Genomic DNA, 23,851 nt, shown 5'->3' on the forward strand with positions numbered 1-23,851 from the left:
TTTTTTTTTTTTTTTTTTCCCCCCACAGGAGTCATGAAGACAAAATTTTAATTCCAGTATTAACTTGTCAATAATAGCTAGTGGAGAAGGAAGACAGGAATGATGAAGATACTCCTCTTACCCTCAGAAATAGACACTAGTTGGAGTTCCTTGACAGAGGAAAACCTTATCTAATTTCACCCTCTCAAATAACCATAAAACAAAACAAAACAAAAAAGCAATCAAACAAAAAAACACAGCAATGATACCTATTCCTAAATATCTTGACAGTCTTGACAGTACAGCTAATCCCAGGGGGAAAAACAAACAAACAAACAAACAAACAAACAAAAAAAAACACCATAAAGTTGTTTCTAAGAAAAAAAAAACAACAATTTTTCAGTATAGAAAGGTAATTAGCATAGGCTTTCATACCTGAATTCTAATGAATACATTCCTATTTATTCTTAGTGTTTTATCACCACTTACTTTTCCAGATACTTCATGTGATATATTAGTCTGTTTGGATTTGATAGGCAATAAAAACAGACCAGTCTGTCTGTTAGTTCTGTAACTGTCTTGCATTTAAGAAATAATATAAATAGTATAAAGACAGAGGGAGAAATCAATGCGTCAATTATTTATATAGAAAAAAGTCTACCTAGTAAAATGAAATTGCTTAGCTCCTAAAGGGCAGAGATGAACTTTTTTGGCTGCTTATGCAGAAATGTTATAAATATTTAAATGTAAATAATAAAATCTTTACATGCATAAATAAACATGAGATTGATATTACACACACCACAGCATCAAAATATGACAACTGCTGCTTCTTCAAGAAAATGGATATTTTCTGTGACTGAATTTAGAATAATCTCAAAGCTAATAAGAACCTCACATATGCTCCCATTCCACATTGCTTTTAAACAAAATTCTTCTTTTCAGAAAAAATAAAAAATCTGAAGACTTCTTTGGAAGAAATGTTCAGGATGAAATAAAACACAGGTTCCAACTTCATTACATACAAGATACTAGGCTTAGAATGGGGGTAGCTGAGGGAATTTTAAGAGCTAGTAACATTAAAGTTGTCAGCTATTTTGTCCATTATCCTTATTTGTCCATTATTTGTCCTTACGGCTATAGGAATGAACCAGTTGACTTGGATGAAGGTTGGGTCAATAGCTGTAGTAATGAGCCTGGTATGAAGAATATAGTGGTGATCCTCAGGCCTTCTCTTTGTCTTCCACCTTAGCATTCAGACCAGAGGAGCTTTCCCCGACCAAAGTCTCATGTTGTGGCAGATCTGATGTTCACAGTCCCTCTCTGTGCCATGCGACCCAACTCACTGCTACCTTCTGCCTTCAGCCATCATGAGTCACTTCATGGCCACCTGCCTGTCTGTGATACACCTCAGCAGAAGGAACCAGGTCCAAGCTCATTACCACTGTTTTGCCAGGAGGTTTGTTTTTGAACCTTTGGTAATGTGCATATGATTACATAAAACAGGTCATGGATCAGTCAGAGGTCAGTTCAGTTCTACAGCTAAAGGAACAGTCTGGCTTGCAGACACATGCCTAAAGTCTCTTTCCCTACAGACACAATAGCAGTGTCCAAACTGCTTGTTGGGAACAGTCCTTAGCATGTACAATCCCCTGGGCCATGCCTAGACATAGCCTAGGAGGGTGCTAGCCTGTGCAAACCAAAATGATATACAAAGCATGTGAACAATTACATATTCTGTATAATAAGGGAATGGAGGTTGACAGCATGTTCTGGCTTTGATTTGATTGTTGGTATAGACATAACCTTTGTTCCCAGTAGAGAGTTATGAGGTCCTCAAGAACTCCATGTTTATGAAAAGACTCTAGAGACAGTCTCTAAGAGTACTGGAAATTCTGTGATTAGTCTCTTTTCCCACAGACACATTTATTTAAGTAATTTCCCTTTGCTAACATGAGCTCATTTTGTGGTATACAACTGTTCTAGGCTTTTAATCCATACCACCATCTGTATAGTTTTACCAATTGTAAGCATGTCTATATATGCAGAATATAAAGATACTCCAGGAATGTTAAATAAACAAGTTCAGGAATACTACTTAACATTAAAAATAACAGCAGCAACAAAAGAAAATAAAGTCCTTCAAGAGGTCTCAGAATCATGTCTCCCTCTTTGATGTTATTTTAATAACAGACTCAAGTTCAAATGTGAGACCACCTGCCCAAGTGAGAGATGGAAAATGTTCAGGACTGTTGAGCACTCCATGCATTTTCACAGTGGCTCTGCAAAGAGCTATTTAGCACAGGTGTTTAATTATGACACATCAGGGAAGCTCATGGCATTCTACGCTCCTTAGCCTCACTCTCCCACCTGTGCAGTGGACTTATGTCAGCAAGGAGGGCTGAAAAAGCAGCTACACTGCAATGCTCACAGCTTCCAAAACTGCTCTGGGGCTTTTCCGACTTGGTGGGAGCAACCAAGCTCATTGCAAGAAAGCCACAGGTATATACTGCATGAGCAAAGGAATAATGCTAGATTTGGAAATGCTCTCCAGTTACATTGTTTGGAATTGGAGAGTGGCTCATGAGCAGTTTGGATCATGACACTGTGCTAAGGGTTTCTGTCCAGAAGCCCAAGGAATGGGAGAATGATCTTAAAAATTCAAGAGAAAGCTGTCTGGAAAATTTCCAGTGCAAATATTTTTTTCCTTCTGAAAATGCTGAGTTGTTGAGTATAAAATGTGTGGTGGAAACTTTCTGATTTCAATTCATCCTAACCTGCCCAGAAAAACACAAGAAAAGAATGGAATGATCTCATAAACTCAAAATACTTAAAAATACTCACTTTCACCCCCCCCCTACTTTTTTATTTATTTACTTTTTTTTTTTTTAGACAAGATGCTCTGAGTTTCCATTTTTAAAAGCTTATAATTAAATAAAAGTTTGTTCTAAGTTTAACTATAGTCCCTGAGGGTTACTAAAATAAAACCATTCCCCTATATGAATCTGTCTCTCTTCCATCATCTCATATGAACAGGAATTTTTAAAGTTGTTCCTTCTGTGTTTGTGCATGCTTGTTTGTTTGTTTTTATTAAATCACATTCAAACCAAATTTAAAACCTATTTCCTTTCTAGATCTGACCAACCATCTGACGGTGCAAGATTTCTAGCAGGAGAAACAAGTGTCTTATTAAATATGTTAATGTAGCAGCGGCACCTGGTTACTAGTAGGCTCTAATTTCAGTTTAAAAATAGAAATTATTATCTTCAGAGTTATACACAGAACATAGATATTCAGATTGGATTGGTTCCAAGCTTTCTTACATAGTTATGAAAATCCTAGTCATAACATAGACCTTATTGGGCTGGTCCCTTCAACAGAAAGTAATAATAATAGAAAAAGAGTACATTAACAAGCACAGCATCAATATGATGCTGTAAACCGTCCTTGGGTTTTGATCCCTGGAGTGCAATTCACAGAATCGTAGGATCACAGAATATCCTGAGTTGAAAGGGACCCCCAAGGACCATTGACTCCAACTCCTGACCCCATACAGGACCACCCAAAACCCAAGCCCTATGACTGAGAGAGTTGTCAAAATGCTTCTTGAACTCTGGCAGCTCGGTGCCGTGACCACTGCCCTGGGCAGCCTGTTCCAACACCTGACCACCTTCTCGGTGAAGAACCTTTTCCTTATATCTATTCCTTCTGGTCCTGTTGCTGTCCCCAGACAGTAGAGATCAGTGCCTGCCCCTCCACTCCTGTACTGGGTTTATGTGGCAAGGTTCTGGTAAAGGGGAGCTGCTGCAGATGTGGCTTCTGTGAGAAGAATCCAGAAGCTGCTCCATATTAGATAAGGGCCTGTTTCAGCCATCTCCAAAGGGATCCACTGCTGCCCAGAGCCGAGTAAATAAGCAATGTTGTTTGCACCTCTGGGAGAGCATATTTAAGAAAGCGAGAAAAACTTGCTGTACAACAGCAGCTGGGAGAGCAAGCAGTGAGAACCAGCCCTGCAGACCCCAAGGCAGCAGGAGGGGGGGAGGTGCTCCAGGCACGCAGCAGCAGTCCCCCTGCGGCCTGTGGAGAGGCCCCTGGTGGAGCAGGCTGTACCCCTGCAGCCCATGGGTCCCACATGGAGCAGATCTCCACACTGCAGCCCCCCCATGGGTGGAGGAGCCCCCGGTGGAGCAGGTGGATGTGGCCTGGAGGAGGCCGCAGCCCATGGAGAGCCCCCACAGGAGCAGGCCCCGGGCCGGAGCTGCAGCCCGTGAAGAGGAGCCCACACAGGAGCAGGGGGCCTGGGGGGAGCTGCCACCCATGGGGGACCCGTGCTGGGGCAGTTTGCTCCAGGGGGATGGACCCCGTGGTATGGAGCTGTGTGGGAGAAGTTCTTGAAGAGCTGCTGTCTGAGTGCAGCCCCTACTGCCTTAGTTCGGGAAGGATGGCATCCTGTGGGCGGGACCCAACGTGTAACAGTGGCAGAGAGTGACCGGTGGAAATGCAATTCCCACTCCTCTGACTCCCTGGGCTACTCAGGGGGAAGAGGTGGAAAAGGGTGGATGGGGGGAAGGTGTTTTTATTTTATTTTATTTTTTTATTTGCTTCTCACTGCTCTAGCTTGGAAGTAATAGGTAATACATTTTATTAAGCTCCCTATGCTGCCTCTGTTTTGCCTGTGACAATAATTGTTAAGTGATCTCCCTGTCCTTACCTCAACCCTTGAACTCTTTATCATATTTTCTCCCCTTTCCCCTTGAGGAGGGGGAGGTGAGAAAGCAGTTGCAGTGGAGTTTGGCTGCCCAGCTGAGTAAAACCACCTCCACTCCCCTCATGAGAAAGCTGCAGGGCACCATGAGGCCTCCCCTCTATTTCCTCTTCTCCCAGCTGAACAAACCAAGGGACTTCAGCTGTTTCTCATACATCTTGCACTGTAGACTCTTCACTGTCTTTGTACACTCCTTTGGACACTCAGAGTTTTATGTCCTTATTTTGTCGTGCCCCAAACTGCACACAGTGCTTGAGGTGAGGCCTTACCAGTACACAGCAGAGTGTCACAGTCCCTTCGCTCGACCAGCTAGCAATGCCATGCCTGACACACCCCCAGGATACGCTTGGCCTTCCTGCCTGGACTGTTAGTGTTAGATCAGAGGTTGGACTCGATGATCTTGAGGTCTCTTCCAACCTAGAAATTCTGTGATTCTGTGACTCTGTGACATTGTTGACTCATATTCAACTTGCTCTCAACCAGAACCCCCAGATCCCTTTCTGCGGGGCTGCTCTCCTAGTCTGTACGTATATCCAGGGTTGCCCCTGCGCAAGTGCAGAATCCTACACTTACTCTTTTAAACTTCATATTGTTGGTGATTGACCAGCTCTCTTATTTGCTGAGATCTCTCTGCAAGGTTTCTCTACCTTCGAGTCAATCACTCCTTCAAATTGCAGAGTGTCATCTGCAAGCTTACTTAATATAACTTCAAGTCCTGTGTCCAAGTCATTTACGAAAATTATAAGGAGAACTGTTGCTAAAACGTAGCCCTGTAGAACTGCACTAGTTACTGGCCACCAACCTGATACAATCCCATTTACTATAACCCTTTGAACCCCACCCATCAGCCATTTATCTAACCATTGTATTATGTATTTATCTAGCTGTTTCCTGGACATTTTCTCTGTGAGTAACAGTATTGGAAGTTTTACTGAAATCCAAGAAGATTACATCAGATGGTTTCCCTTGGTCACCTAGAACGATGACCTTGTCATAAAAGGAAATTAAGTAAATTAAGGAGGCCCTTTCCCTCGTAAACCTGTGTTGGCAGTGACCAATAACCATATTGTCCTTCAGTTGTTTTTCAATAACTCCCAGAATAATCTTCAAAATTTTAGGAGACACTGAAGTGAGACTGACAGGCCTGTAATTACCAGTGACTTCTTTCTTGGCCTTCTTGAAAACTGGAACAATATTTACCAGTTTCTAGTCAACTAGGACCTCTCCAGATTCCTAAGACCATTGAAAAATAATTGAGAGAGGTCCTCACACTGACATCAGTCAGATCTCTGAGTACCCTGGGATGAATCCCGTCAGGCCTCATAGTATTCTGTGAATCCAGCTGGAGCAGCAAATTCCAGCTGGAGCAGCAAATTCCACATAAGTTCAAGGCTGGCTGGGAGTCTATTGTAGTCACAGTCCTCGAGCTGAGGGCACCTGGGTTCCTGGAGTCCATACATGGTGTTGAAGACAAAGGCAAAGAAGGCATTTAACATCTCTGCTTTGCCTATGTCCCTGCCTGTGAGGTGACCATGTGAGATATGTTCATCTGATTCATGTCAGTATGAAACAATGCTAGGGCCGCATGGTATGATGAATGTGACCTTCTGTCTTACATACCCTTGTATAACCACAAGTGTAAGAAAAACAGAGTGGTTAATGTATATAATTCTTGGATCTTGCAAAGGAATGTTTTAGCAATTTGTGTCAATAGAGAGCTTGAAGGGAAATGTATTTGTAGGCTTTTCCTTGAAGTATCTGATATCTGGGGGGTTTCAGAATAACTGCTAACTATTATGACTATTGCATGGGACACTATGCAAGTTTCTGATATCTGGCCAGGAGATTAAGGAGACGGGGAGAGCTGAAGAACAACTAAAAGACAAAGCTTGCAGGGGACATTGCACAAGTCTCTGACATACGGCCAACTTGGACAAAGGAGAAGGACAAGAGGGAGGAAGACTATGAGCCTTCAGCACGAGAGACCCCCAGAGACCACCAGAGGGACCCCTGGAGACTGATACGCATGCTCCAGTAGGAGGGTTTGGATTCCAGAAACTAATTATAATAACCCTGTTTTTTTTTTAGAAATAGTAATTAATATGTATTAGCCTAGGAGCATAAAAATCAGCTGCTTGATGTAACTGGTGTGCGTCTTGGTGGAGCAGAGACTCCCGGCGCAGCCAGCGCTGTTTGCTTACCTCTATTCCTTTAATAAATTGTAAAGTTCGATTATAGTCCTATTTTGAAGACTGAGCCATTTATTACAACCATCTTTATTAAATAATGAAACGATGTTTTCTCTGGTCTTCCTTTTGCAATTAACATATTCAAAAAAGCCCTTTTCGTTATCCCCCAAAGTACTGGCCAGCTTCAACTCTGAGCCTTGTCTGCATATATTTTCTCCCTACAACAATGAACAGCATCTCCGTAGTCCTCCAATGTCACCCGACCTCGCTTCCAGTGGCCATACAATTTCTTTTTCCTTCTAAGGTCCAGAAGAAGATCCATGCTTAGCCAATCTGATCTTCTGCCCCGCCTGCTTTACTTCTGTCATTTTAGTATTGCCTGTTCCTGTGCTCTTAAGAGGTAATACTTAAAAAAAGACCAGCATGATGGACCCCAATTTTTTCAAAAGCAGGTTTCCAGGGGACCTTGCTAACCAGTTCCCAGAGCACCCTAAAGTCTGCTCTCCCCAAATCCAGAGTTTAAGTTTTGGTGGAAGTTTTCATTCTATTACCAAGTACTTTAATCTCAACTACTCCATAGTCACTACAGCCAAGATGGCCACCAATCACCACTTCACTCATGAGACCCTGTATGTTCACAAACAACGGATCTAGGAGGGCAGGTTTCCTAGTCAGCTCCTTTAGTACCTGTACCAAAATACATCAGTGTATTTTAGGAAGCCCCAGACCTGTTTGCTTCAGCTCTGTGGTATTTTCAGTTAATCTCTGGCAAGCTGAATTCACCCATAAGGACAAGCGCAGCTGACCTAGAGGTATCTCTTAATTCCTTGAGGAATATTTCATATGTGTTGTCATTCTGGCTAGGTGGTCTACAGTAGATTCCTACGATGACATCTGATATAATTAATCGCATCTAACTTAAAAACATTAAGAAGATGAGTCTAAATCAGTGTTCTAGGCTCTTTTGACAAGTAATGGAGAAAGACTGGCACTTTCAACATAGAATTCTGGGCTGATATGAATTTCATTTAAATATTTCATTTTTTTCCATACGTATCTTAAAATGTGCTTGGAAAACAACCTCCAACATGAATGTTTTCTCTGAAGATTTCTAAATCTAAAAACTAATCTTGCCAACAGTATCTTTTACTCTGGTTATACTATCTCAAGGAGTAGCATATTATTTTCTATATGGGTGGATTCTGATGATCAGATCTTTTATGTGACTAAGGTGCTTAGACTTTAAGTTTCTGTACTCCACAGGAGAAAAATGATAAAGACATGCAATATTTCCCCATTACTTCAGCTGTCGCTGAGGTTATGAAACAATGTTCTTTTGCAATACTTTCAGGTTTGTTCTTATAGGAATGCAGATTTCCAAGCTGGGTCTTGAGATAGCTACTTAGCCCAATATCTAATTAATGATGAAATATTTTCATTGGCATGTGGGGTGAAAACTGTGGGCTGATGTACATTCCAGAAAGGTGAACTTCTTATGAAATGTACATTTCTTAGGCAGAAACATACAGTTTGGCACATCTCTTTTTATCAGGAATTTGTCTTTCTTTTAAACACAACTGATCCCCCTTTTGTTTTTGTTGTTTTGTATATGGGTTATTTATCAAATAGTTATCTGACCACTTTCCTCAAAGAGTTGATGAAATTAGTTGAAATCAAAAAACAGTGATGTCCCAGCTTTGGCTGTTTGACATACTCAGACCATACAGACTTCCATGGAACAACAGAGAACCTTGGAAATCTATCCAAGTTGTATAAAGGGTAAAGGGTCATACTTTAAGCTTTAAAACTTTATGAATGTATTATAGTAATTTATACTTTTAATTTGAGAAAACCTTTGGAATTAGTCTCAACTCACACTTGATTGTAGCCTTTTTTTTTTTTTTCAGAGGGAAACTTGAAAACTGACAGACCAAATGCTAACAAAAAATAAAAGTAAGCATAATGAATCCCGTTATCAATATCTACTGCAAATCAGGTCAAATTTTACCTGACATTACTGCAACATTTGGAAAAAAATTGTGCTCTGTTTACTCTTGAGGAAATCAATTTGTTCTTCAGGGTGCTCCAATTTTCAGTAACAATAACAGAATAGTGTAATTGTTTAGTCAGTGCCTTATGAGGATGTGTTTAGTACTTAGTTGTTAGAAAAAAAAAAAAAAAAAAAAAAAAAAAGGTACTTCTTTTTTCATTGGCTAGCCCTACTGTTAAATGTGTCTCCAGCTAATGTTTAGTAACTACTTTGCTCTATCTTGTACCAATATTCAATCTTGACAATAATTAACCTGAAATAAATGCAGTCTTCTTTAATATCAGATCATATTTACTTTGACAGTTTTAATTTGCTTGTTAAACAAAAGTTAAACAGTTAAAATCATGACACAACTTACGTGAAGAGAAGAAATTATGTCACAATTTTCCATCTTTGGAAATGTCTGCAATTTCTCTGACTTGTAGTTTTCATTACCAGGAGAGGTTACAACACTCTGGGTTTGGCCAAGATGCAAACTGATCTCTGTACTGGGTCTGGCTGGAATGTTAACTTTCCCGGCAGCAGCCCATTCAGTGCCGTACTCTGTACTTGTAGCTGGAACAGTAGTGTTATCACACCAGTGTTGTGTCTACTGCTGAGCAGCAGTGGCACAGCATTGGGCCTTTCTCTAACCCTCCTAGGGGGTGGGCAAAAAAGTGAGGAGAGAAACATCACTAGGGCAGCTGACCTAAACCAATCAAAGGGATATTCCATACCATGTGGTGTCACACTCAGCAATAAAAGGTGGAAACAGGAAGAAGAGGGGAGGGGCGGGCTCTCGTTGAGAAGACGTCGGTCCTCCTCTCGAACACCGGCTGCGTGCGTTGAGGCCTTGCTTCAAGGACGTGGTCAATCATCGCTCATTTGTGGGAAGTAGAGAGTAATTTCTTTCCTCTGCACTTCCATATAGCTTTCATTTATTTTGTTTGTTTGTTTTCCTCCCTTTTTCCCCTTTCCCTTTTATTTCCCCTTAGTTAAATTGTTTAGTTCATGGTAGTCTTTATTTAATTATTATAATTATTTCCCTTTAATTAAATTATCCTTATCTCAACCCGTGAGTTGTTCTTTGCTTTACTTCTCCCCCTCCTTATCTAAAGGAGGGGGAGTGAGAGAGCGGTTGTGGGGTTTAGCTGCCCAGCACGGTAAAACCACCACAATCTCCCACAAAGATTTAGAGAAAGTCTGGAGTAGTAAGTACCATAAACCACATGGAGGTGTTTAATTTGACTCTGCAAATCAGAGGCTCCAAGAAGAGCTAGACTTGTTGTTGAGGGTTATCATACAAAGGTGCTGCTGAACATAGGCATACGCAGGGTCCAGCTTTCTTAAGAAAGCAAGCTTGGGTTATGTGGAGACCAATCACAGGCAAGAAGGATAGGAATATGGAGATAAGCAACATATAACTAGGATTTCAGACTTGATAAGTGTATGAAAAGCATAAGGGTCTTCTTCATTTGCTAATTTCTCAAAAGGAGATGATATTTCTACTAGTTGGACTTGCCAGCTAGATCTGTTGAGCTTCACAACCACCATAAGTTGGTCAATAGCAGCAAAGTAAACCAGGCCTGAATGCCCCATTTCTTTATATTTTTATATTTTTCTTTATATATTTTTCTTTATATATTTTTCTCCACTAATAAAAAGCCTATAACTTAAGAGATTTTAAAAATAAAACTTAGTATCATTGGTTCATCATCTTCATTCTTGCCCTGATCCAAAGCATGCAAGTTAGACTTAGAGCAGTTTTACTTAATGAAGTTGTGAATTAGCTGGAAAATAACATATTGTACTGTATGTAAAATGAGGAAAAGCATGCATAATGCTTCCTCTCATTTGTACATATTATATTTGTGATTGTCAAAAGCAGGATTAACTATCCCTCTTGGGTTGTGCATTCCAAAGTGCTTAATCTATTCTCCCCTTGAAACCACAGAGTAACGACATTCATACACAGGCATATGGAAGAAGAAAACCTACCCTTGTTTCTCATCTCTCATTAATTTCCTACTACTTTCCATTAGCACCCAAAATCATTGCACTTCTCATTACTGGAAAAATAATTCACCCATATAAAATGCTGCATAATGAAAGACAAGTAGGAGAAGGAAAAATATAAAAATAAAAAATGAGAGAGAGAGAGAGAGAGAGAGAGAGAGAGAGAAGCCTCCCTAAATTTCACTCTAAGTTTCAGAACACAAATGTAACAGTTAAATGTAGATTATTATTCTTCAGCTTCCTTGACGGTCAGAAATTCCTTCCATTAATCCCTGAAAATGCCTGAGACCTGATGAAAGATGTGAATGAAGAAGAAGTAAAGGACTAAAGCAGTGGTTGTCAGTGGATGTTTTTCAAGTTGAATATCTTCTCGTCTACTTTTCGGCACTTTACTAGGAATCAGAAGTTTCATATTCTACAGTCCCTATATGTCCAATAGAAAGGTAGAAAGAAGAGCTCCAATGGCCTCAAGAAGTGTTTTTCTTATTCTTTCTCTACAAGGATCTTTGAGTGACTGACAAAATAGTTATCTCAGCCTTAGAAGCAACAGTCACTAAACAAAAGAAATGTACAGGCTACAGCAAGAGTTTCAAGAACGAGGAAGTCTCAAGTCTATAATCATAATTTAAAAACCTTTATTTATTTATTTATTTATTCACTGAATGGACATATCTTAGCAAAAAAGAATGTAGTGAAACAAGTGGGAGTCTTTAATCCTAATTGATCTCCCTGCAAATGGTTCAAATCTAGGGTGGCCACTAACTTTGTGGAAGCTATCAATATGTTTGTGAGATATTTTTCCAGTTATTAAAATGCATGCTTCTTTCGTATACATTTAGAGGTCTTACTCCCCTGAGATTTGCAATGTTTTTTGCCATCTGAATATGATATGCTGTCATAAACTAACTTTGCCATTACCAAATTTCCAGACTCCCTCTAACATGCAGTTAACAATTAACCTGTTAACATGCAATTAACAGTTAACCTGTTAACTTCTGAATGATATTGGTTTCTCTGTTCAGCCTGCAAATTCCATGAGGAAACTGCCTGAAAAGAGCTTTCTTGAAATCTGTTGTGTGCTTTGCTGAATAATACCCCCTGTTCTATTTTACTTCTTCTACTTAACATCTAAACAGAAAGCAAGGGAGCCCTATAAATAGATAACGTCATCACACATTTTGGATCACTAAAGCTATTTAATAAGGCTCAGGTTTTCTCACCCAACTTTAGGCACTTAACTGAGAGGCTTAATTCAAGGCTATCATCACCTTATCTTTCCTCTGTAGACAGTGGAAAAAGATCAGTACCCCCAGGGGTGATTCTGGTCAGACTACAATATGATTCTCTTTCCTTCCGTAACTCTAGAGGACATCTATTGTGGTTTTAATCTCCATAGAGCTCAGACAGTTAAAATCAGGTGAGATGAATAGCAAGTGGATTAACAAGCAATAGATCTTGACTCCATTTTTGGTGAAACTAATTTAATAATGCTTAGAACCCTATATTTCATTAAAACGTTCCAAATACAAGGGAATTCACATAAGTTAATCTATTTTTATCCTGACTCCATCGTCTTTATTCCTTCTCTCAGTACACTGTTACTATCACAGGGAATGTAACAGCATTGGCTCAGAAAAGTGTAGCTTAAACACATGGTTCTGGGCTTCATTCTTCTTAGATGCAATATTTGACATGATTAAGCTGTTGCCAGGTAAGCAGGTTTAGATCAATAGGTGTCTTACGGTCCTGTGATCCCACTTACCTTTAATGGCCTGAGAAGCTAGAATGAAACTCTAGTACAGTACTACAAAATATAAAAATGCACTTACTATCACTCTCTTACAAAACAGATCCTCAGCACAAAATATTTGTTTGACTTATTTCTTCATCGTTGCTTTCCACTTTTTTTTTTTTTTAAGCACTGTAGCTTCTTTTTATGCAACTAAGAATGTTTTCAGACAAAATGTTTTAAAATAATATATATATATATATATAAACACGCATAAATGTTCCAAATCAGTTATGAGTGTTTCTGTGATATGGTGGCACAATGCTTTTGTGGAATGCAACACACCAATATTAGTTGCATTGTTGTGTGAAATGCAATGTTCACACTTTTGATTTTTCTGGTGATAATTCAAATTATCTCACTTTAACAGGGTCTTGATCTGTTAAAAACTACAGAAAAATGTGAATCAGATACTAGTTGTCCTGGTACAAAAGAATTTGATTTCATTTATGATATGGGAGATCAGAGTCTGGCTGAATCTTAGAATCACAATGGATTTTATCCTGTGTCATTGTCCAGAACAACTCAAACCATCTATGGGCAGATTTGTTTTGCTAAACTTGAGACTGTGAAAGTTTTTAAGTACACATATGTGTATAAAAACATACTTTTATTTTAGATCGGCATTCATATGTGACAATTTTTATTTATATTCTCTACACATTATGACTTTCCAGTTTATTAAACAAAAAAAATAGTGTCTATGATAGTGTACTATAGCTATATTTTCTCACTTTGCAGACTAATTTGCATATCTATATATCAGCAGCAAGTTAACAGAACCAAAGACACAGAAATGGAGTGGACAAAAGACACCTTAAGAAGCTACAAACCAACAACCAGAAAAGCCTTTTAGCTGTAAGTCAGCAGACTTTTATGTCAAGCTTGGCTGACTAATTATTGCTTATAATTTGCATTAGGATTAATTAACTAATTAGAGAGGAATGTCTGAAGGCAAAGTTATGGCTCTGCTTGTCAAGCTGAGGACTTTAATTATTCTGATATTTTTAATTATAATCAGCTGCTGAATGAGTATTACATTGTCAGCTACTATAGCTGTAGCTGCAGCGGGTAGGGGAGCTGAAGGAATTGTGGGTATTTTACTAGCACTTCACCTAGAACCATGGAAAGGTAATGCCAACTATGCAAATATAATAGGAAAGCCTTCTGGCTTCAGTGCTCATTAAAAGCATGTACACAGCACTATGCAAACAGTAACAGTTCAGGGTTCCATATCATTTTAAGAGTAAGACAGCAATATTTCCTCAGGAACGTTCCTGAGCCTATAGTCCCTTCATACTTAAAACATTTTTTTTGTGAGCCTGAATTGTCTCATGGTCCCTAGGTGCACATAGATCTATGCATATTGCTTTAGGAAGCTAAATGTACAAGGGACAGTAGAGAAAGCACAGCCTAGAGCCAGGACAGGGAAAAAGGCATTTTCTTCCTACCTGTTTCTCCAGTATAAATTAGCCCAAGATGTCTGTGTTCCAATTAATGGAGGCTTTTCAGTGCTGCAAGGAGGGGAAGCCCTAACCATTGCAGAACAGGATCATTTCTGAGACACAACATATCTGATTTGTTTGCCAAGTCTTCTGTGATATCTTGGCTTAAGGGCTTGATCTCACGGCCCTGTCAGGAGTAAGTTTGTTCAGCAATTTAATGAGGCCACTCCTTTTCTAAGTCTTTTGATGATAACCATCACCGCAGTGTAAGGATGCTTCATTATCCTCAATAGATATAATCTCACAACCCCTGTGTCAATACTCACATTTTGAAAACGGAAAGTGGGGAATAGATTAACTAAGAGCTGGAGTGGACTTCAGTACAAATTCTCTGCTTGTTGCTTTGGTGAAACTTAAGCCTATGAATGTCAAAGGGTGGAATAAACATGTTTAGGTCCAAACTTTGACACTATTTTAGATATTTGGCCTGAGGTGGTTCAATATGTCTTAAATAACCACCTAAGATCTCTGTACCACTTCTGAAAAGAAAGATCTGGTCTGCCTAATGGTGATGCTTCCTTTTTATTGAACAGGCACTTTTACAGGGCAATCCAGCCTGAACCACTTCTGCCAAGAGTGTAAGGAGTCAGTACAAATTGTTGGGTGTTTTGGGATGCAACTTATCTAATCACCTTAAAGGAATTCAAATATTATTATTTTAATATTAATTTTAATATTTTTATATTTAACATTTTAATAATATTAATATTATTAATTTGGCTGTATATCATAAGAAGGTAACTTGAAGGCTGACTGAAGCTGGTATTTAGGGTATTCTGCTTAAAAGGGACCACAGATCATACCAAAGTCTCCAAGAAACACATAGCTTTTACTTTAGACTTTATCAAGGACTGGTAAATCAATGTAGCTCTGAACTGTGTAGTGCTTCATACCTCTTTAGGCTAGGTCCTTACTGCTAGTCTTTTGTTTTAAATGGAATAGCACCACTTTCACACCATGTTCTAGATGACAGATCATATCCTGGCTATGCCCAATGTTTTAAGTAGCCATTGTTGTGCATAAGCCTAGATTACAAAGGCTATCTCTAAAGCAGATATTTCCAGATGTGTATGGGTAACTAAAGTAACCCAGAACTTTCAGTGCAGTAGGAAGGCATTTAAGCGTGTTTAAGATTAGTCAGTCCTGAAAAATAAGCTGTCACTGTCTATAGCTTAAGTGCTTTTGGAGTACAGCCTCATTTACGTAGAAGTGAAGATAACTGAGTTCCACACCAACTTTCTCTTTTCCAAGTGTTCTCAATGTGTTCTGTACAACATGCACAGAAATGTGCATGTTGTTCCCCAAGGGGTAATGAGGCCCACCTAAGCTCTAAATACAATGTGAAGTTGTAGATGTGCCTTCATAGACTACAGAGACAATTGCATCCCAAACCAAGGCAGTTTACTTAGATGAGGTGGATATAGGCGCATGTATAAACTGGATCAGGATTCACAAAATAGGCAGTTCTAGTGATCTGTTTAATTGTCCTAGTCAGTGGCAGTGGGATTTATCCGACTTTGACCAAGGACCTTCTCCTTAGAGGCAATGGAAAAATTTCCTTTTCATATTTCTAGTGTGATTCATATCATCCTACAAAAGATGCCTGAACAAGGCCAGTGGAATCACACCCAATGTCTATAACATGGAACAGATTAAAAAATACTTCCAAAGTATTAGTTATGATATTTTCTGAGCTGCACAAAAAATCTCTTACAAAACCTGCTATCTCTAATGAAGCTGTTAAAGAGAGCAGGTTCTTCTTCCTCTTACATGTGTTTACTCTTTGAAGACAATCTGTAGATGAGACTTAGATAACCATCTCCTAGGAAGACTGAAGCTCAAGATCATAATTCCTCATCAATAGTCTAAACTCCGTTTATTTGTGAATTTTATTGTCAGGCATTGGAAACTACTTGAAGAGTGTAGTTTATCTAATGATTTAATTCCAAACTTTGTATTGCAGTAGAAAACAAAATATCATAGAAATCATGTAATAGATATCAAAATTTCATAAGTAGAATTGGATGCTGCACTACATAAGTCCTTCTGTGAGGTTACCCTGACAGGTCACCCAAGGTCACATTTAAGTTGGATATTTGTAAAGGAGTAAGGTCTTTAACCTAAGTCTCAGAATAAGGCACTCCTAAAGCCTCCTATATTACAGTTATTATTTTTGGACTATATTCCTCAAGTAAAAATTCTCAAGTTCCCAAGTGTTTGTAGGACATTTCCTCAGAAGTGAAACAGAAAATAAAAACTACTTCGGATGAACACTGCTCCCCAGATATATCCCCCCCCCCCCTCTCCAAATTTTGACTGTTTATTTTTATGTGACCCTGCATGTTAAGGAAGTGGTCACATGTGCCCGAATGCAGAAGCAAGAACACAAAAGGGAAACTATGAAAACCATGAACACTTCTCCAATATTTTTATAATGGGAGAAAATGTGAAACATTCCTACATATTTTCTAATTGAAAAAGAAAACACAATAACAACAACAACAACAACAATAAAAAAGAGATTAGTATGATTTTTTTTTTCCATGCTCTTCTCTGAACATTGTGTAAAACTGTGCATGTGCAAGATCAAGATTCAACTCTGAAATGGAAAGATTTACATTTGAGAAATGAAAATATCACACTGGAAAGATATTTACCAAGGATATACCTCTAAAAAGCAGAATAAGTTATATTCCAAATGTATGCACTTGTTTAAAAAGTTAATGTTTTAAACTTTCTGCCTCCTAGCCAAGTATATTTAATCTAATTAGTGCTTTCCAGCCAAACATGGCCATAAGCAGGCCCAGAGTACATTGATGATTCAGAAGACATGGCTCACCTCAGGCCTTTTCTGCTCCTCAGTCTATCCTAAGATTTTGAATGTACCTTGCAAAATACTACTTAGTTTGATGACTTTGTCACTATTCCAATTTTATGTTCCTGCAAGGGAGCACAAAATATCCAGATATCTTCTCTTCACTTTTATATCAACTGTCTAACACCAGTGTGAGTGAACAGTGAATTAGGTGTGCTAGCACAGAGGCAATCCAAGACTTGCATTTTAATCATCCTCACTCAGCAGTGCTAAAGACACTGTCATGAACCTCAAAAGGCTATGTATATATCACTGTTTCTTGGGAACTAGATTCATGGAGTTCAAGTCTATACAAGGCTGTATCTCCTGGTTGCAGTGTGGAAATGTCCTGTGTAGAAGCACAGTATAGAAGAAAAATGTTGGTATGTGACTGAAGAAACTGTGACTGAAATAATAGAGTCTACCACAGATGGCTTTGCATGAGTTCGAGTTCTCATTTCTTTCTACACAACCTCACCCTACAAATGAACAAGATGGCAATATTCACTTTAACTAGCTCTTTCAAATCATAGTGACTCTTATCATATGAAAGCATATCACCTAATAGAGTATAAACTGTTCTCACTGGACCTAACCATAACAGTAGTAGCAATACAAAAATATTAAATTAAACAATTGCAAATGCCAGGTTCTGCACCTAAAAAAAACTAAAAACAACAGAACAGCCTATCAATCCAAAGAATATATATTAAGTCTTTTCAGTGTTTTCTGATGTGTACCAAGGAGAGGGAAGAAGATGAAAGGGGAAGAGTTAATGGTTTATAGTTTTACCTTTTCTTCTGCTAGGAAAAATCTTTTCATAAATGCACAGACATACTTTACAAATTTAATAAAATATAGATGACCATATCAACTCTGTGATAATCAGGGACTTATTACCATCAGCTTTATGCCATTTTGGGTGAAGCTCAATCAATGTTGGGCTAGAGTTAGATATTAGAAAGAAATTCTTTACTCTGACAATGGTGAAGCACTGTCTGCCCAGAGATGCTGTGGATGCCCCATCCTTGGAAGTGTTCAAGGCCAGGTTAGATGGGTCCTTGAGCAACCTGGTCTGGTGGGAGGTGTCCCTGTCTATGGCAGGGGGGTTGGAATAGATGGTCTTTAAGGTCCCTTCCAACCCAAACCATTGTATGATTCTGTGATTTTATTATTATGTGATTCTATGATACCAAACATTTTTTGTTTTTCTTCCTATCTTGAAAGTACTCTATTTTGTCTTCTCCTATTTCTCTTTTGTTTTCAATAAGAAATAAATATTTTTCAGTCCAGAAGCAGACAGTCACAGAACTTTGTATAATTATCAGTGATCTGTGTATCTACTTCATTTTAATTTTTCACGGCTATAGAACTCTCCTTTATTCTACCATTTTCTAGACTGTTTTTATAACCATTCTTTAGATTTGTTTGTGTCTTAGCTGAAACTGTTCTACACTTCCTTGATAGAAACTCTGATGTCTGAAACACCTAGCTAGGCATAGGACTGTAATGGATTTTGAATTTCTTAGGGAGTTTAAAAAGCTGCAAAGCATTCTTTAGTAAATTAAAAGGTTATATGGATATATTTGGATCAAATAAAGCATTTTACACCAACTTTTTTTTTTGGGGGGAGGGAGGGAAGGGTGGTGGGTCTTTTTATTTAAAAAGAAAAAAGGCACCTTTTCAGTTAAAAACTTTTTGGCATATTTTAAGAAAAATAATAATAAAAGAACCAGCTTCAATGTAAAAGCTACCTGAAACACAATTCACAACTTGAGAAGAAAGATTTCTATTGTCTACTGGGAAAAAAAAATAAAATAAAATCTAGACATGGAATGTTTATGTATCCTCCAAGAATTGATAAAGACCTCCAAAATGATAAAGACCTCAGTAAACTCAAGTGGTCCTTGAGAAACCTCTGTTTGCAATTTGCAATTTATATAAGTTCTTATATAAATGAAAGAACTTCACCCTGACAGAGGAAAGAAACTACAGAATTATCCAGTGAATGCTCCTTGGTCTCCTTATCTGTTCCAATTGTTTGATGCCAAGAGGTGTATGTATATAGGCAGAAGAGGATCCATTAATGTGTGGGTGAAAGTTAATGAATAGTCCAGAAGTTTAATGGTGAGACAGTGTGGTTATTGCAGGACTGGACAATGATTGGAGAAAAGCAAAAATAAGAAATCCAGAGGAATCCAGGGCTAAAAAAGACACAATTGGAAAGAGACTGATGTGGAAGTCAAGGGTATTGTTCCATAGGTGTCCTGAAGCCACCAAACAAACCTTCCCCAGGTCCTTACTCTTGAGTCACTAACATCAGCTAATCACCTTTGAGACACAATTATGCTTATTTTTCATTGCTAATGGGAGGATACTAATTGCAATATTCTCCTGACTCAGGTATGGTGCTGTCAAAAAAAATAATAATTAAAAAAATAATAAAATAAATAAGTAAAACAGAAAGACACGGGAAACCGACAGGTAATGCCATACTTGCAGTGATACTTTTCCATCACCTAACACTTTGACATTCTTACATCCCTAAAAAATAAAACCTACAAAATAAATCATTTCCTTTAAATATCTAGATAAATCCTTGCATCCAAAGTCACCAGGGGGTGTTTCTTAATGCCACATAAATAGATAGCCACAGGCTTGCCTGGATAATTATGCCTAAACTCTGCCCTAAAGGCAGCCATCCCTGGCATTGAAGAGCCACTGAAAGGAAAGAGCAAATTCTGTGTTTTGAATGCATATAAGTTGGAAATCTTTTCCTTAATGTTTGGAATTATCAGCTCTAAAAGGTAAAATGTGGATATAATTCAGTCTTATTCAAAGTCAAAAATAAGCTTCATTATTGTTATAGATACTGGCTGTACCAATGGACTTTTGGTATAAAAAAGAACCTATTCACATACCTTAGGCTGGACAATAAGTTAGATTTTGTGGTGTGCCAGCAAGGACCTTGGGATATTTTTCACCTTCTATTGTACTAAGAAAACATCAGGCAGACATTTGCTACACAAAAGATTTCCTGGGCAGGGGTATTGGGAGACCATCAATCCCTCTTATCTGCAAAGTTGCATTCAATGTATTTTGATTTCTTTTAGAAAAGTGTAACTACAATCCAACTAAACAAGTGAGAATAAATTCTATGTGAATTTTGCCCTGCATTCTTAGAGAATAAATTTTCTCCCATAGGATGCCTGTGTAGGATACAGATTAGCATTAAAGACCTAAATTTATATTTTTCTTTCTTCAAGCATTTGATACAAAAGGAAACCCTTAAAAATTCTCATCTCTTATATTCTTTCCTAGATGAAAATTCCCCGCACTTTTGTCCATGTAAACACAGAATTAGTCTCCTGCAAGTTTAGGTGGTGGCAGTTCCTGAACACAGTCATATTTTGCAGATAACAGGATTAGCTTGGATGTGGGTAATAAGTTGGTGAATCTCCCCCTGGCCATTTCTCAACACTGTGAGAGCACTAATCCTTTATGCTTTGATGTCTTCTAGTTTTCCATCAGGTGCAGCTCGGCACTTTTGTCCTGGGGCAGTCAGCGCTCTTATAAGATCTCATAGTGTCCTCATTAGCTGCGCCTATTTACCCAGCCAGCCTGTTGAACCCAATTTATAGTTTATGTGATTAATTCCCAAAGTACAGTAAACCCTAGCTTTAAGGCTCTCTATTATATGACTGCATCTCATATAAGGGCAAACACTACTACTGCTCTTTTGTTATATGACTTCTCCATATATAAAACTGTAATAATTTTGCTCTCAACTACACATTAAACATCATTATATATACCTCCTTTCAGACATACAGCCTATAAAAATGTTGCACATTGGTTCATAAAAAAAAATGCATGCACAAGAGTTCTTTTTGGTTCTTTTCTATTTTTATTCTTAAAATCTATGTCTTTAACATTTTGTATTACAATTATTGATATTGTTGAGTAAGTCTAACAAGGCACATAATTTAGACCTGTTTATCCATGGAATTGCAGGTTACAAAGGCTTAGCAGTCAAAGTAGCAGCCTATAACCACTGGCGCTTTTTTTTTTTTTTTTTTTTTAAACATGCAGGTTTTGTAGATAAAAGACTTATGTTGTGAATTTTTATGCAGTCATTTAAGTCAACTGATGACATCTGTCAGCTCTGCTGTATTTCCTCCTATTGGGATATGAACGATGAGAGTTGGATCTCTAGCAATTTGCATGCAAAAGAACATTGTATCTTTTTTTAAATGGATGATTATTTCCAGTTATCTCTCCTCAAGGGTTCACTGGCAGAGGCATCCTGCAGGTTTTTCTTTATTATTATTATTATTATTATTATTATTATCATTATTATTAATTATTATTATTATCATCATCATCATTATAATCATTGTTATTTATATTGTCCATCCTTCTAGTTTAAAAACAAACAAACAAACAAACAAAAACACAGCTCCTTGGAAGTCTCAGTTACACTGGGTGTGATCAGTTACACTGATCCCAATTACCAAAGCAAACCACAAAATCAGAGGAAAATCTCAGAGAATTTTGAGTAAGATGCTTAAGGTAGTGAGTAGAGAGGATCTCAGAAAAGCTTGGTTGAAAGAGGATCATTCAGTGTAACCACAGGTGACCAAAGCTGATCAGTTAAACAAAAAGACCAAACTTGCTATACAAAGACCACATTAGAATCAGCTGCAACACTTAAAAATAAAACAAAACAAAACAAAACAAAAAACTAGAAATCACAGAATGTCAAATTGTTAACCTTAAAGCACTTTAGAATACAGCTGTGGCCAATGAGTATCTCGTTTTGATTCGAAATGAGGTTTAGTCTGTTTTGTTTAGTAGCCTTAGTGCCATCTGACAAATGGTATGAGATACCAGCTAGCCACAAAATGCCCTACTTTACTGAAAACCTTAGGGAAAGTAGGCTCCAGATTTGTGGGCTTCCCTTAAGCTACTTAGTCAGTAAGTCTTGAACTTGACCTAGAATGATGAATCCCCTGAAAAAGCAACAGAATTATTTAAACTTTCTGATCTTTAGTCCCTTAGTATTTCCAGTGAGACATATCTACACTGATATCTGTCTACAAAAGTCTGGACTGGGACAACAAATATGCATAGAGTCACACATATTTATATGTATATACAACCTGATATCTAAAATGTAAGTATATATATTACTTTTATACATGTGCATATATATTTGCATAAAATTAAATGCAACAACAACAAAAAAAGTTTAATTTGTTTTAGGTCTCATAAACCAAAGCAACAGAAAGGTTTCATGCAATATTCCTTCCCAATTGACCATGTCCACAAAAAAAGGCAAAGGGAATTCCCTTTCACTGAACATTTGGCCGAAGACATAGAGCTTTGGGCACAAAAAGTTTCTATAAGAATACTTGGTCATTGGCCTGGCATATTAGTAAGACAAACTTTTTTGACTTTTTCACTGAGCTACTGTACATAGTGATTTTCTCAGTATATATGCCTCCTTCTTTTTTTCCTGCTTCAGATTTCTTTTGGTGAAATTTAAGATTTGGGCAATTTTACTGAATGGTTATCTCAACAATGAATGTGTTGAATGTCCCAGCATCCCAGTCAGAGACAGAAGAACTAAGATTCCTAAGTATATCTAATGACTATGTAATAGGAAGCCAACAGGTCTTGGGCAGCTGTCTTGGATATGTCCATACACAATAGAACAATAGTGTGTGTTGAACATTTCAATTATTCTTCTTCACTGAGATTAATGTCCTAAAGTCATTGGACCCATCTATTTTATGTGTGCATTTATTTATCCACTGGAAAACCTGGAGAGGAACTGTTCTCAACAAATAAATAAATAAATAAACTTTTTAAATGTAGAAAAAATAATTTCATATAACTATATTTATGTATGTACACATAGATTGCATAAATATACTTACAGCATTTTATATATCTATATGTTTTTTACTATATAGGATAAGGCAACATACATTATTACAGAACAAACTCTTCTATTTAAATTTTGAAGAAGTAGGAAAGAAAAAAGAAAACAAACCTGGAATCAGATGTTAAAGTAAAATTATATGAGCTAGTTTTTATTGTCCTAATACCTTATGCTAAAAATTTTCTTTTTCCTTTGTTGTGTTGATTTTTTTTCTTTTTCTTTTTTTTTTTTTTATTGGACATAGGCAAGGAACTATAATACTTGAGCTGTTTCAATGTGTGGGAAGCTATTTTTGGAGATACAGAATAATTGCTATTCAGAAACTGTGAACACCAGCAGTTCTCAAGTTCAAAAGCTGACCTATCACAGCATTGCATAATAAGCATGTTTTCCTTCCTCCTCTAATGTTGAGTTTTGCATTGTCTACTCTAAAGGGTACACCATGTCTTTGAATATATTCAGCAAAATTAATAAGTCCAATAAAAGAAGAAGATAACCTTATCAGTATTTCCTTGTGTCGGATTGTAGACTGAGGAAATGAGCATTGTATGAGCTTTTATAAAACTCTGTTTCTTCAAAAATATTGCTGAGTATATAATAGGAATGAAGAAAAGGGATTGCATATGTAATGGAAAAGTTCTGATTTGTATTCAAAATGCATGACAACAGATACTTTATAATATTTAGCAGTTCTTGTTATGAGTAGCACCTTGTCTCTCAATATCCTGTAAACAAATGGCCCACAAGCAAGCTTGCAATAACTTAATGATCCATAAAT

This window comes from Aythya fuligula, chromosome 3 (genome assembly GCF_009819795.1).
Source record: "Aythya fuligula isolate bAytFul2 chromosome 3, bAytFul2.pri, whole genome shotgun sequence".
Taxonomy (NCBI): Eukaryota; Metazoa; Chordata; class Aves; order Anseriformes; family Anatidae; genus Aythya; species Aythya fuligula.